A 13,268-nucleotide genomic window follows, 5' to 3' on the forward strand; every position below is an offset into this window, starting at 1 on the left:
AAACGAATGTCAGCAAACATGGATAAACAACTCGCACTAGATCTCTCATTGCAGATTTAGGATGATGATTCTGATCTACGTCTGGTTCTATTCCGGTTATTATTTAGGCTCAGATGGTTAATCTTTATGATCATGGACATCTCACACATACCCTACGTTTTATACCAGGTCTTGTTCAGGTAGACGATAGCTCTAAATCGTTTATTATTGCTGTTTGTACAAGCCAACCTAGTTCACAACTTGGTGCGAATTTCGGTTTTGTTACCGGTAGAGTCTCTATTTCCAAGTTTTCCCTTCACACTGATGTTGCGTTGTTTGAACCGATTATACGCGATAAACGCATTGGCTGGAAGGTTGGAACACAAATGTCTATATTTCTAGTACGTATAATGACTAACAAACATATTTAAAGATAAATATCATATCACATGATAGTAACTAAATATAATTAATAGTTTTGGCTAGCAATATTGCAAGAACATCATTTTATCTTGTTATTAAACTGTTCACAAGTTGTTTTTCTTTAACACAAACATATTTTATTATCAATTTTACAACATAACAATATCGCATATTAATGAGCAAACTTCTAGTCCAGACCAGACATCCCCCTTGTAGGCTTAATTAAACAATCTTCAGTGAAGAGTAAATAAGCCGAGTGAACCAGAAACATGCAAAGAAACCGATCGTACCCATCAACACGAAAAGCGCACAAGATGCAACCAACATATACCCAAAATACAAAATACCAGGTACAAGCTCTGTGATGTTAAGTTTTGTTACGAAGTAGAATGTTGCATATAAGAAGAAATAAAAGGCTAAAGAACCCGATGTGAGGAATGATCGCCACCACCATCGATAATCTTCGCCACATAGGTGGAAATAACACATCATGATCATGACCTCGGCACATATTATGATCAAAACAATGACCGCCAAACCAAACGTGTAGTAGAACAGAGTAAGCCGATTGAAGTGAATGTTAAAAACATATTGTTGAATACTGCCCCAACCGGTATTATTCCAACGATCATTATCAAGAAGAACATGGTCATGAATGAACTATAACGTTGTTCAGGGATCTCCCTTGGGATTTCATTAGTTTTTACCGGATAATTGATTTCGGGTTGCTTGAAACCAATGTAACTACCGATAAAAACGAGTGGGATCGAAATACCGAACCATAAAAACACCAAATCAAACATGTTACCAAACAGTATGCCTCTCCATGACCCTTCACTCCATATTACAACATTTAGTACAAAAAGTATGCACAAAACTAGTCCCGGGAACATGCATGCGGTTTTTAAGGTGGTTTTTATCCATTCGGATCCTTCGAATGTTTTATAAAGATAGGCCATAGCGAACCCGCCAAAGATTCCCATTAGAGACCAAAGAAGGACAATGTCAGTCATGAGCGCGCCCGTGTTTGAAGAGGAAAGAAACCCTAGGAGCCCGAAAATTATGGTGAGTACTACCATACCGAAGAACTGGACACCGGTTCCAACATAAACACAAAGTAGTTCTGAGTTAACCGGGGGCCTGAAAACATTCATGTGAATTAGTTTCCAACCTATTTTTTCTTGGGCCTCGAGGGTTTCTAACTGGTTGTAGTTGGAAATGCGATGGTAAAGTGTTCCTAACATGACCGCCGCCAACATGCCTGACATAAGTAGCACATTCATAAGTGAGTACACAATTGGAAACCATGGAATCTGATCATCAGTCATAAGAAGATAAGTGTCCCATCTTGATGTCCACTTGACATCACTCTCCTACATGCATGTCCAATAATGAAAGACAAAAATTAGACTTGGCAAACGTGCATATCCAACTCGGACAAACGAGCCAGTTAAGGCTACAAACTTGTTACTCCAAAATTCTGTTTGGGTTTCTGAAAAATGATGTTATAAAAGACAAATTATTTTCTAATAATCAAAACCATTATTCATAGGTCGATAATAATGTATACCAACAATTTGAACAATGACACTTCGAACTTTTATTTTCGTTAGCAAAAGAAATTCACTCTAACAAAGAAGTAACTCCGCCTACCATATCTTCCGTTTATGTCATTTCAAAACTATTTACACTATTTTGATTGAAATGAAAATCATTCATTTATTAATTAGGGAAAGCCAGAGTTACATCTCCATTATTTTAGGATTGCTTTTAGTAGCGAATGTGAAAGTTAGAACTGATGCTAGTCAAATCACCGGTATGAATTATTATCTAAATGCGAGCATATGAAATATTATGGAAAAGCAAGCATAGTTTTGATTATGAAAATCTAACTACTTTCAAGAAACTAATTTTAAAAAGTTTTATATATCAAGTCCTTTAACTTAATGATTTGAAAGTATAAAATACAACCCACGGGTTAGAATTTTACCCGGAACTCAACATCATAAGTGAAGAAGATATCCTTCTTGTCATCAACTTCTTGTGGAGGGTTAGAGCTTGTAATTAGTCCTTTTGCGTCCGGATCGCACATGGCCAAACTAGTATCGTGGTTCCATTGATAATCAATTATATTTAAAGTTAATATTTTGGTCATACAAAGAATCATATAAATGAAATACATATGACACTTGGTTTTAGGGGCGTCATAAATTGGTAAATTAACAAAATTCAAATAGTTATGTGGCTAACTAGTACTTAACTAGTGGTATAGTTTGGGCTTCATGATTAAATCAAATTCAATTAAACAGGTTGTTAAATAGAGTTATTGGGACATCAAGACTTCTATGGGACAGAGATGGAAGGCATGTTAGTGAGGGAAGAAAACAACGCTATTGGGGTTGCACCGAATTGGGTTGCACCAAATTCGGTGAACGATCAAGATGCAACCAAAGGGTGTCATGCAGTGCTTAGTGGTTGAGAGGACAGGTGTGAAGTATAAGAGGGACCCAGTATAAGAGGGACCCAGGTAACCACGGTCACTGCCATTTTCCGCTTAGTATGGTAAATTTAAATTTTTACGATTTTGTTCGAAAATTTTTATATGTATTGAGCATTGTCACCCCCAGATATTGGGTCCGTGACTTCAATCAATACTATGACTAAGCCCAAGCTTCGCCATTGCGAGAGCGGTTGTGGTGACGGCTATTCGGACAAGAAAATGGGGTTAACCACGGTCCAAGGTGGTAAATGGTGACGGCTTACATGATTCGGGTAAGTTTTCAAGCATCCAATCAAGGGAAAATGATGAGGGTTTCCATGGAAGACTTAAAGGGAAGGATTACATCACTCAAGAAATCGAGATGCTTCAAGAACAAGCCGGAGCACCAATATTAAGGGCAAAAGAGCATTCAAGCAGGCACCGTTAAAGTTTAATGCTTAAAGTGGACGTGTGTCGGGTTGTGCATTGAGTTAAGCAATAGTTGGGTGATTTCAGACCCGAAAGCGTTAACTAGAAGCAAGTTAAATATCTAGACATTCAAGGCGAGTTCACATATCCCTCTTTTTGATAAACGTTTTTTGGGATGAACACTTATATAAAGATTAAAGCTTTTAAAAAAACCCAAACCAAACTCGAACGGTTGTACACTTAGAATTTGAATGTGATGGTTCTTGGGCATGGGTTTACATGAATAATTGAATATGAATGTGTAGTCATGCTTATATATATGTGTTACAATCATGATTTTTTGTGAAACATGATAATGGTGAGACAAGATGTGATGGGTGCAAGCTGTTATGGTGCAGCATGGAATGAGATGAAATGAATATAAAACCTTATGTGTGGGATGGTGATAATACTATAAATAGGGGCTAAGATTTGGATGGTAAAAGTCATGATATATAAACTTGCATAAGTGCATTAGAATATTGTTAACAAGGTATTACCAATGATTATGGAAATCAGAGAATTGATAAGCAAGGTCCTATGGGTAAAGTTATCATCGCTCTGAAAAGTGATTGTTGAGATTGAGAATATATGAACTATTGGGAATCAGTTGTAAGATGCTGATCACATCTAGACTAGAGACGAGAAGGACTGTGAGTGTATCCGTCATATCTCAAGGCGGTGATGGCATTGTTACCTGTTCGAAATAGTGGATCGGTTTGGTTAATTTAACGCGATCGACCGAGTTACGACCCGTGAGAGTTACACCTTGGGCAACGAACTAAAATCCGCTTAAATTGTTTAACCGGTAAATGACGAATCTAATTACATGAAATTATTATTTATAATAGTTGTAAATAATAAAGTTTATTTACTGATTAAATATATTGGTTCGGGCTTTAAATGAGAGTTGGAACGAGTTGGACTTTGGACCCGGTTAGGATTTATTATAAATAATAAGATTATAATATAATCTTAAAATAATAATAACCTAATGTTTGACTTGGAGATTACTCCAAGACTACTGGAGGTATAAATACAAATCGTGAAACATGATTTGTTTTTAGGACTAATCTGCCGCAAGAAAAAGTCCAGCCGCAACTGCCGAGATCGTTACCGACCACCGCTACAGCAAATCACGCACCGTTATCGCTGTCGTGCTGTTGCTGCCACCTCTGATCTGGTGCTGCTGCCGTGTTCGCGCCACTCTGCCGCCAACGCGCCTTCACCGCCAACCGTCACCGTGTTTGGTTCGTCACCTAGCACCGTTCGTTGAACCTTGGTGTCTCAACCGGTTATTCATTAACCGATATTTATCTCATCGGTAGTCATTAATATATTGTATATATTTTACTGTGCTCGTATTTTGTAACCGGATCCTGTTGGGTCAGTTTCGGTGCTGATTATTCGTTTTATTCCACTGCGCATTTATTAATTAATACGATTAATTATTATTTGTCACATTTATTGAACCGGGTTTAATAAATAAAATTTTGACTGATCACCACTGAAACCCAACAGTGGTATCAGAGCCTTGGTTATAACGTACGAGTCGGTACCGGTCTTTTAACCGAAATTAGAGCACAAACTTTAAACTAGTTTTAAAGTTTCTGGTCCAATTAATTTTAGGGCAACTTTATATTTTAGTCAAAATTTTATTTTGTTTTATTTGACCAAAAGCTTGACCGAATTTTGGTTGTTCATTATGCAATATGTAAATCTGGCCCGACCGTGTTTGTGGTTGTTTGTGAAGTTTTGGTTTTTGGTTTTGGCCATATGGATGGTTCAAATTTGTAATAGTTAGGGTTTTTCCTTTATTATATTTATTTTTGTAATATTGTATTTCATTTATAAAGATTGTAATAAACGAAGACCCGAAGACAAAGACCATGAAACTAAACGGAAATCACGAAGTCAGAGGGAGTTGCACAAGACGATGATTGGATGCACTCAAGTCCATCCCTGTGGTTGTTTGTGTGTTATGACCCAGTGACCCGTTCGGTCTTGCTAATAGGCTCTAGCAAGATCGAACAATTATAGGCCATTTAGATTTACATATTTATTTATTGTTTTTGTGGTTGCTTATTTTTATAATTGTATATAATAACCAACCTCACACCAATATATATATTTTAAAAGGAGTTTTAAAATATTAAAAAACAATCATAATAAAACAAGTTCTAAAAGGGTTTTACAACTTGTCAAATTTTGTCTTTAAAACAAAGTTTGATTTAAAACAAATTATAACCAATTATGCTTTGCAAAATTAAACTAAATTTGATTTTCCAAAACCAATAACTTAATAGGTAACTATTAACTTAAAGTTGGTTATTTATATCGCGACAAACTTAGTTTTAATAGGTTATATAAAACTGAGTGTCTTGAGAGATGAAAAAGTTCATCAAGTTGTCCCGATTAATACAGTAAAACTGGAATTTTACTTTATTTGGTAATATTTAAAATTAATCCAATTTTAAAATCAATAGTCTATGCCATCCTACTATAAGCCACACTTGAGGCATATTGCAAAACTTCAAGTGTTTGGAGCTACAGCACCGCACTTGATTTCTAGCCTATTCCTTCAAGGTGAAAGGGTTTCGTTGACACATCCGGCCCTTTCACAAGTGACTATACTAGGGCGACTATTACTTTACTCTCTTGTTACGTGCTACAGCTGTCTGGAGACTAAGGTGGGCATAGATGAGGCTAAACGTATCTACTTAGACAAATGTTGTCTTAATAGGCCTCATAACCGAGAGTTGTGCTTTATTCACAATTGGCAATCGTTGTCTGTCTGCCTAACCACTTACTAATGTTGTGTGCTACAGCTGCCATTAGTAACTGGAAGCCAGATTCTCAAGTTCCTATTTTATTAATGTTATTGGGTCATTGATAATAGGATTAAAACATCGAAAATACTAATTAAAATTTACTTTTGCTTATTTAAACAGATGGCAACTGATAATAACTCCTCATTCACTCTCAAAGCTATTCTTGAGGAAGAAAAGCTGAATGGCACCAATTTTCTTGAATGGCACCGCAATTTGGGACTTGTTCTCAAGATGGCAAAGAAGCACTATGTTCTCGATGGATCTGTTCCAACCAAGCCTAAAAACAATACTGCTGCTGCCAAAGAGGTTCTTGACAAGCATATAGACGACTCTGCTGAAGTCGCCTGTATTATGCTAGCCACCATGTCTTACGAGCTTGCTAAAGGATTGGAAGATTTTGGTGCCTATGAGATGTTGGAGCAACTCAAGGGCATGTTCCAGAAACAAGCCCGTCAAGAACGCTATGACACCATGAAGCAGCTTATCAGCTGCAGAATGGAACAAGGATCACCTGTCAGTGCGCATGTCGTCAAGATGAAAGGGTACATCGAACAACTAAGAAAACTTGATTATCCCCTGTCAGGTGAAATGGCAGCGGATTTCATCCTGAACTCTCTTCCTAGATCTTACGACCAGTTCATAATAAATTTCAATATGAATGGCTGGGTGAAGATAGTGCCGGAGCTTCATGGAATGCTCAAGACGGATGAGATGAATATTCCCGCGAAAAACAATCAAGTCCTCATGGTTCGATCTGCTGGTGTCGTCAAGCCTAAACCCAAGAACAGGGGTCATAATGGTTCGATCTGCTGGTGTCGATCTGCAACATATATATAATATACACCCCTTGTTTACCTTTGGTAGTTACTTCTCCGATTCCGGTCGGTGAGGTTTCGGACCTCATAAGGCAAGGCTTCATGGAGGACTTCGTGTCCTTGATATATACACATCTATATAACTTGTTCATACATATTAATCTTGCTTATTTTAGTTTGTTGGTCATGTTTACAAGTTCCATGGTTATGGGTTTTTAAGAGTCTATGCTTCGGTTTAACCGTAAATAGCTCTAAACTGTAAACCGAACTTTGTTACTTGTTTTGTTAAATAATTGTTTAAACATGCTTATTGTTAGATCTAAGTTTCTAAAATCAATTTTACAAATTCTATGGTTATGGGTTTGTAGAATCTTACCTCGGTCTTAACCCGAAACACGATCCGAACCGAAAACCGAACTTTTGTTTAAAGACTTTATTGTTAACTTTTGGTATTTTTTTATTTGTACATCATTATACAAGTTCTTTAGTGTTTGGACATGTGGAAGCCATCTATGAACTTGTTGTGAGATGGAAACCGAACCAAACCGATTCTTACTCGCTTAAGACACACAAGTGTGTTTTTTTTAGCCATCAAGACTTGTATATTTCTTTAAAAATAGTTACAAATTGATTTTTAAATATTTTCTTAAGTACTTGAAAATGTTGGATCCAACTTGATCTCATAACAAAGTTTGGACTGACAAAACCGAACACTCTCTTAGCGTGCATTGTTAGTTCTAAAACAATGGAACTACATACTTGGTTAAGTCTTATTAAATTTTATTGAGTTATCTCATAACATTCAATATTTTGGAAAGTTTATTTTGGGTTTGACCAATTATCAAGACCCGAACCGACAACCCGAACACTCAATAAAAAAAAACCGTTTTAGTATCCTTATTCTAAAGGAATTTGCATTCATGCATTTTATCCATCTTATTACTTAACATAGGTTGAGTAAATATTAAGGTTAGATACTTTAACCCGGTTTCGAGCAAACTTATATCTTTAAAGGGTTATTATTATAAATTCTTAAATAGTTATATTTTAAAACCTTGAACTTTAATTATTTACATTTCTCAACATTTATTTTGTTTAAAGACCTTCAAGACAACCTTTCTAAATTCAAGACTTCTTTTCTTTTTAGGCATTGTGCGTTAAACTCGTCGTTCCGACAAATCTCCAAATTATCATCTTTCAAGTTTACTGCTTGAAGGTGAGTACTTCATACCCCATTTTCCATCTTTTATTTTGGGGGTGACATTTTATACTTATTCAACAAAATGATTTATATTTGAATCTTATACCACAAACGTAGTTGTATACCTAAATAATTGCTCGATTTGGTGTTCTATGCTTATATGCCTATGTGTTTATCGCTTTTGGTTGGTGGAACTATAAAATCCTAGACTATTTGGCATCCCATTATAGCAAGGTGTCGTTAACGTAATGCAATTAACGATAACTATAAAATCCTAGACTATTTGGCATCCCCTTATAGCTAGGTGTCGCTAATGTGTTTAGCGATATCTATTTATCCAAATTACCACTTTTATTTATCGTTTCGTATGCAAGTTTTGTGGCTATCTTTATTATATACTAATATGATTAAACTTATGAATTGCTCACCAACCTTTGTGTTGACAAACTTTATTTTATGAAATGTTGTAGGTTTGCATCTTAGTTGATTTATGATTTTGAAGAAAACGACATCAAAGACCTTAGGCTATTAGTAAAAATGAACAATATCAAATTTGTCATATTTTGTGATATCTTGTTTATGGTTATTTTATGGATAATTGTTATGTGACATTTTCGATGTTGTGAAATGAAATGTGTTTATTAAATACTGTCACTTTAATTAGTGTCATGTGCTTATGGACAATCGTTACACCTCGGCATATTTCACCGCCTTTGGTCGGGGTGTGACAGCATGGGCGTAAACCCAATTTGTCTTTCCATAGAGTATGGGGATGTGATGCATATGTCACCAGCGATTCTAATGACAAGCTCGGTCCTCGCGGCATAAAAGTTGTTTTCGTCGGATACTCTAACCAAAGCGAATATTATTTCTTCCATCCTGATACAAATTTGATTTCTATCAAAAGAAAGGGCCACTTTCTCAATAAGGAAATTTCGATCGAGGAACTAGAAATAATATTGTCGATCTTAAAGAAATTCAAGAACCACAAACAACCGCTGAGGAAGTTGGAATGTCTGACCAACAAGTTGTTGCTGATACATCAGACATAAACACAAGCGTACGCAGAAGTAATAGGACTTGCGTACCAAATTCTAAATACCTATGGCATCTAGATGGTCTCGAAGTCCTCTTAGTAGCTAAGTCAAGCGACGAACCTACTAATTACAAATCTGCTATCTTAGATCCGGAATCTGAGAAATGGCAAGATGCCATGAACGCTGAGATGCAATCTATGCGTGACAATCAAGTCTGGAACTTGGTTGAGCTACCCCCCGAATGTTGGGCAGTAGGGAGCAAGTGGATTTTCAAAACGAAAACCAACATGCATGGAAATGTATACACCTATAAAGCACTGCTAGTAGCGAAAAGCTTTACTCAAACTCAAGGTGTTGACTTTGGTGAAACCTTCTCGTCCATTGCTATGATCAAATTGATCAAGGTGTGCAAACTAAATAAGTCCATTTATGGACTCAAACAAGCATCTTGCAGATGGAATCTTTTATTTTGATGAGAAAATCAAAGAGTTTGGTTTAATCAAAAATGAAGATGAGCCTTGTGTTTACAAAAAGGCTAGTGGGAGCACTATATCATTTCTCATCCTGTATGTGGATGATATACTGATCATTGGAAACAATATTCCTATGCTTAAGGAAGTTAAGCACTGGTTGGGATCTTGTTTCTCAATGAAAGATCTTGGTGAAGCTACTTATATTCTTGGAATCAAGATCTATCGAGATAGGTGTAGCGGCTTCTAGGGCTAAGTCAAAGTACATACATAGACAAGGTAATGACACGCTTCTCAATGGATAACTCCAAGAAATGAGCCGACCCCATGGCTAAAGGAACTGTGTTGAACAAATCGCAATCTCCAGTAATGGACATTAAAACTAAGAACATGCAAGCAATTCCATATGCTTCAGCGATTGGTTCTATCATTTATGCAATTTTATGTACTAGACCTGACATCTCGTATGCGCTGAGCATGACTAGTCGTTTTCAGCTGAATCCTGGCATTGCCAACTGAACTGTTATGAAGAACATTATAAGGTACCTGAAAAGGACCAAGGACATGTTCTTAGTGTTTCGAGGAGTGGAAAATGAGCTCACTATAAGGTGTTACTACTGATGCTAAGCTTCCAGACTGTATCGAGATGATTCTCGCTCACAATCTGCTTGGATGAAGAAGTTCACAGCCCACCTCAATCTGGTTCCAAGTTTTTGGAAACCGATCGACGTAATTTGTGATAACACATGAGCCATTGCTCAAGCCAAAGAGCTCATATCTCATCACAGGGCCAAGCACATTCTAAGTAAGTTCCACTATATACGGGATATACTGGAACAACGAGACATCATAATAAGCAAAGTAGACACAGATCAAAACCTAGCTGACTCGTTCACTAAACCGATGACTCAGGACAAGCATGATCATCACAGAGATGCTATCTGTCTTAGATTAGCTAGTAGTTTGTTTTGATTTAGTATTTGGATGTATGAACATTTAAACAGTTATACTTCTGAGTTCTCTTTTGATTTAAATGGTTAAATGAAAATGTAGAATAATATAACTGTGTTCGATTTTAATACGTTTAATCCATGAATAATGTATTCTAAATTATCCGTAGTCGGTCAGGCTCATGAGAACGACTCTGAATTAAGACTATTCTGACTTGGACTCAAGGAGTTGACTTCCAAACTCACAGACCTCATTATGAATGACGTTGGATGTAACTCGCATCAAATCATCTTCATGGATCTTAGTCATAAGATGTTTTGATACTGGTATACTCTTTAGTATCCTCAGACCTGAGATACATATTAGAACTTTCGTTTACTAAAGGTTATTCTTTGATCAGTGTCAATCACTGTCGCATAACTGCCAGCTATGAAGGCATTGGTTGGGAATGATCTAAAGTTCAGTGGGAGTTGTATGTAATCAAGATGGGATTCTGTACTCTTACATGATATGTAACAGTTAAACATCTTGGCGCCCTCGTTGATTCAATTGGTGAAGTGTGAGGCCTCACCCAAACTTACTGTGTGTTTGATTGGACCACTTTAATTCTAGATCGAGAACTATAATGATTGAACGCCATATGAGATTGAATCTGATCCATGTCTCATTGTTTCAATTGATGTCTTATACGGAAAGGATGGATGACTACGATTACCATAAGCTCATTGTCTTGCAATAGTGTATTCCAAGATATTTTGGTTAATGACTTTAAAGTGTCATAACTTGTTTGGGGCAGCCATGTGTAGCTAGAGCACCGTTGGTTGTCTGTGTTAAGGAACTTAACCGAAAGCCGTCCAAGTGGGAGACTGTTGGAAATAGTGGATCGGTTTGGTTAATTTAACGCGACCGACCGAGTTACGACCCATGAGAGTTACACCTTGGGCAACGAACTAAAATCGCTTAAATTGTTTAAACCGGTAAATGACGAATCTAATTACACGGAATTATTATTTATAATAGTTGTAAATAATAAAGTTTATTTACTGATTAAATATATTGGTTCGGGCTTTAAACGAGAGTTGGAACGAGTTGGACTTGGACCCGGTTAGGATTTATTATAAATAATAAGATTATAATATAATCTTAAAATAATAATAACCTAAACTTGGAGATTACTCCAAGACTACTGGAGGTATAAATACAAATCATGAAACATGATTTGGTTTTAGAACTAATCTGCCGCAAGAAAAAGTCCAGCCGCAACTGCCGAGATCGTTACCGACCACCGCTACAGCAAATCACGCACCGTTATCGCTGTCGTGCTGTTGCTGCCACCTCTGATCTGGTGCTGCTGCCGTGTTCGCGCCACTCTGCCGCCAACGCGCCATCACCGCCAACCGTCACCCGTGTTTGGGTTCGTCACCTAGCACCGTTCGTTGAACCTTGGTGTCTCAACCGGTTGTTCATTAACCGATATTTATCTCATCAGTAGTCATTAATATATTGTATATATTTTACTGTGCTCGTATAGCTTTGTAACCGGATCCTGTCGGGTCAGTTTCGGTGCTGATTATTCGTTTTATTCCGCTGCGCATTTATTAATTAATACGATTAATTATTATTTGTCACATTTATTGAACCGGGTTTAATAAATAAAATTTTGACTGATCATCACTGAAACCTAACACTACCATGGGCAGATATTGCCATGGGTGTGCCATATGTGTAATGTAATGGGAATTGGTTTGAGAAATTACCATGCTTAATGTGCACGGATGGTGATTGAAAGGACATGAGTATTTAGGGACTTTTTATTTATAATAAGTGTTTTTTACCGATTATGATTATTGAGCATCTAATACAAGTTTTCTCAAACGCTTTTATGATAAACTCTCAGCGTAAGGTAACTCGTTTTAGTATGCGTTTAAAGATGAGTTAGGTGGATGGCGATTTGGCATCTGAGGCTATCTGGAGGGACAGTAAGACATTCTAGGATAGAACTTTTATTAAGGTTTTATTTCAGTTAAAGTTTTGAACTGTGACGATTTAACTATATATCATGTTACAAAGTCTCTTGTATATGTGGACGCACCTGTATTTTGGGGTGTCTGGTTTATATAGGCTAGCATATAAACTATTTTTGCACATGGTTAAGAGTTAAGAAGATATGTTGTCAGACATGACAAACTTTAATTTACCTGAAAGCCTTAGCTTCAAACCCGACGATTCTTCCAGAGCCTAAGTCTTCACTTCATGGGTGGTAGCTGACAATGAACGATAAGTGGTTGTTGATAAAATATTTCTCGTCCTTGGTCTGCATAACACTTGTATAAATTACATCATCACCAACCTTAAGGAAGTCAAAGGGGTACAATGGTATGTGGCCTTTAGAATTTGGATAACCCATCAAATTAACCAAATTAAATGAATATGGACTAAAATAGTTTCAGTTATAGGCATAAACTTTCTATATCAAAAGAAAAGGCATGTGAGCTTGTGGGAGTGCCGACAATGTAGACCAATGAGATCAAGACGTGTTGCATGACTAGCTGTAAATTGTTGAAAATCAGACAAAAACACGAATATTAATTGATCTCAGACGTGATCACCATAT

The 13,268-nt window shown here is 36.7% G+C and overlaps 1 pseudogene; it reads right to left on the reverse strand.

The window, feature by feature from the left end:
* Positions 1 to 624: 624 nt before the first annotated feature.
* Positions 625 to 13,061, reverse strand: LOC143549364 (transmembrane 9 superfamily member 9-like; annotated as a pseudogene).
* Between the last annotated feature and the right edge of the window lie 207 nt (positions 13,062 to 13,268).

The sequence above is a fragment of the Bidens hawaiensis genome, unplaced genomic scaffold (assembly GCF_021521415.1).
Source record: "Bidens hawaiensis isolate Kalapana, Puna unplaced genomic scaffold, B.hawaiensis_p1.1 tig00015550_1, whole genome shotgun sequence".
In the NCBI taxonomy this organism is placed as follows: Eukaryota; Viridiplantae; Streptophyta; class Magnoliopsida; order Asterales; family Asteraceae; genus Bidens; species Bidens hawaiensis.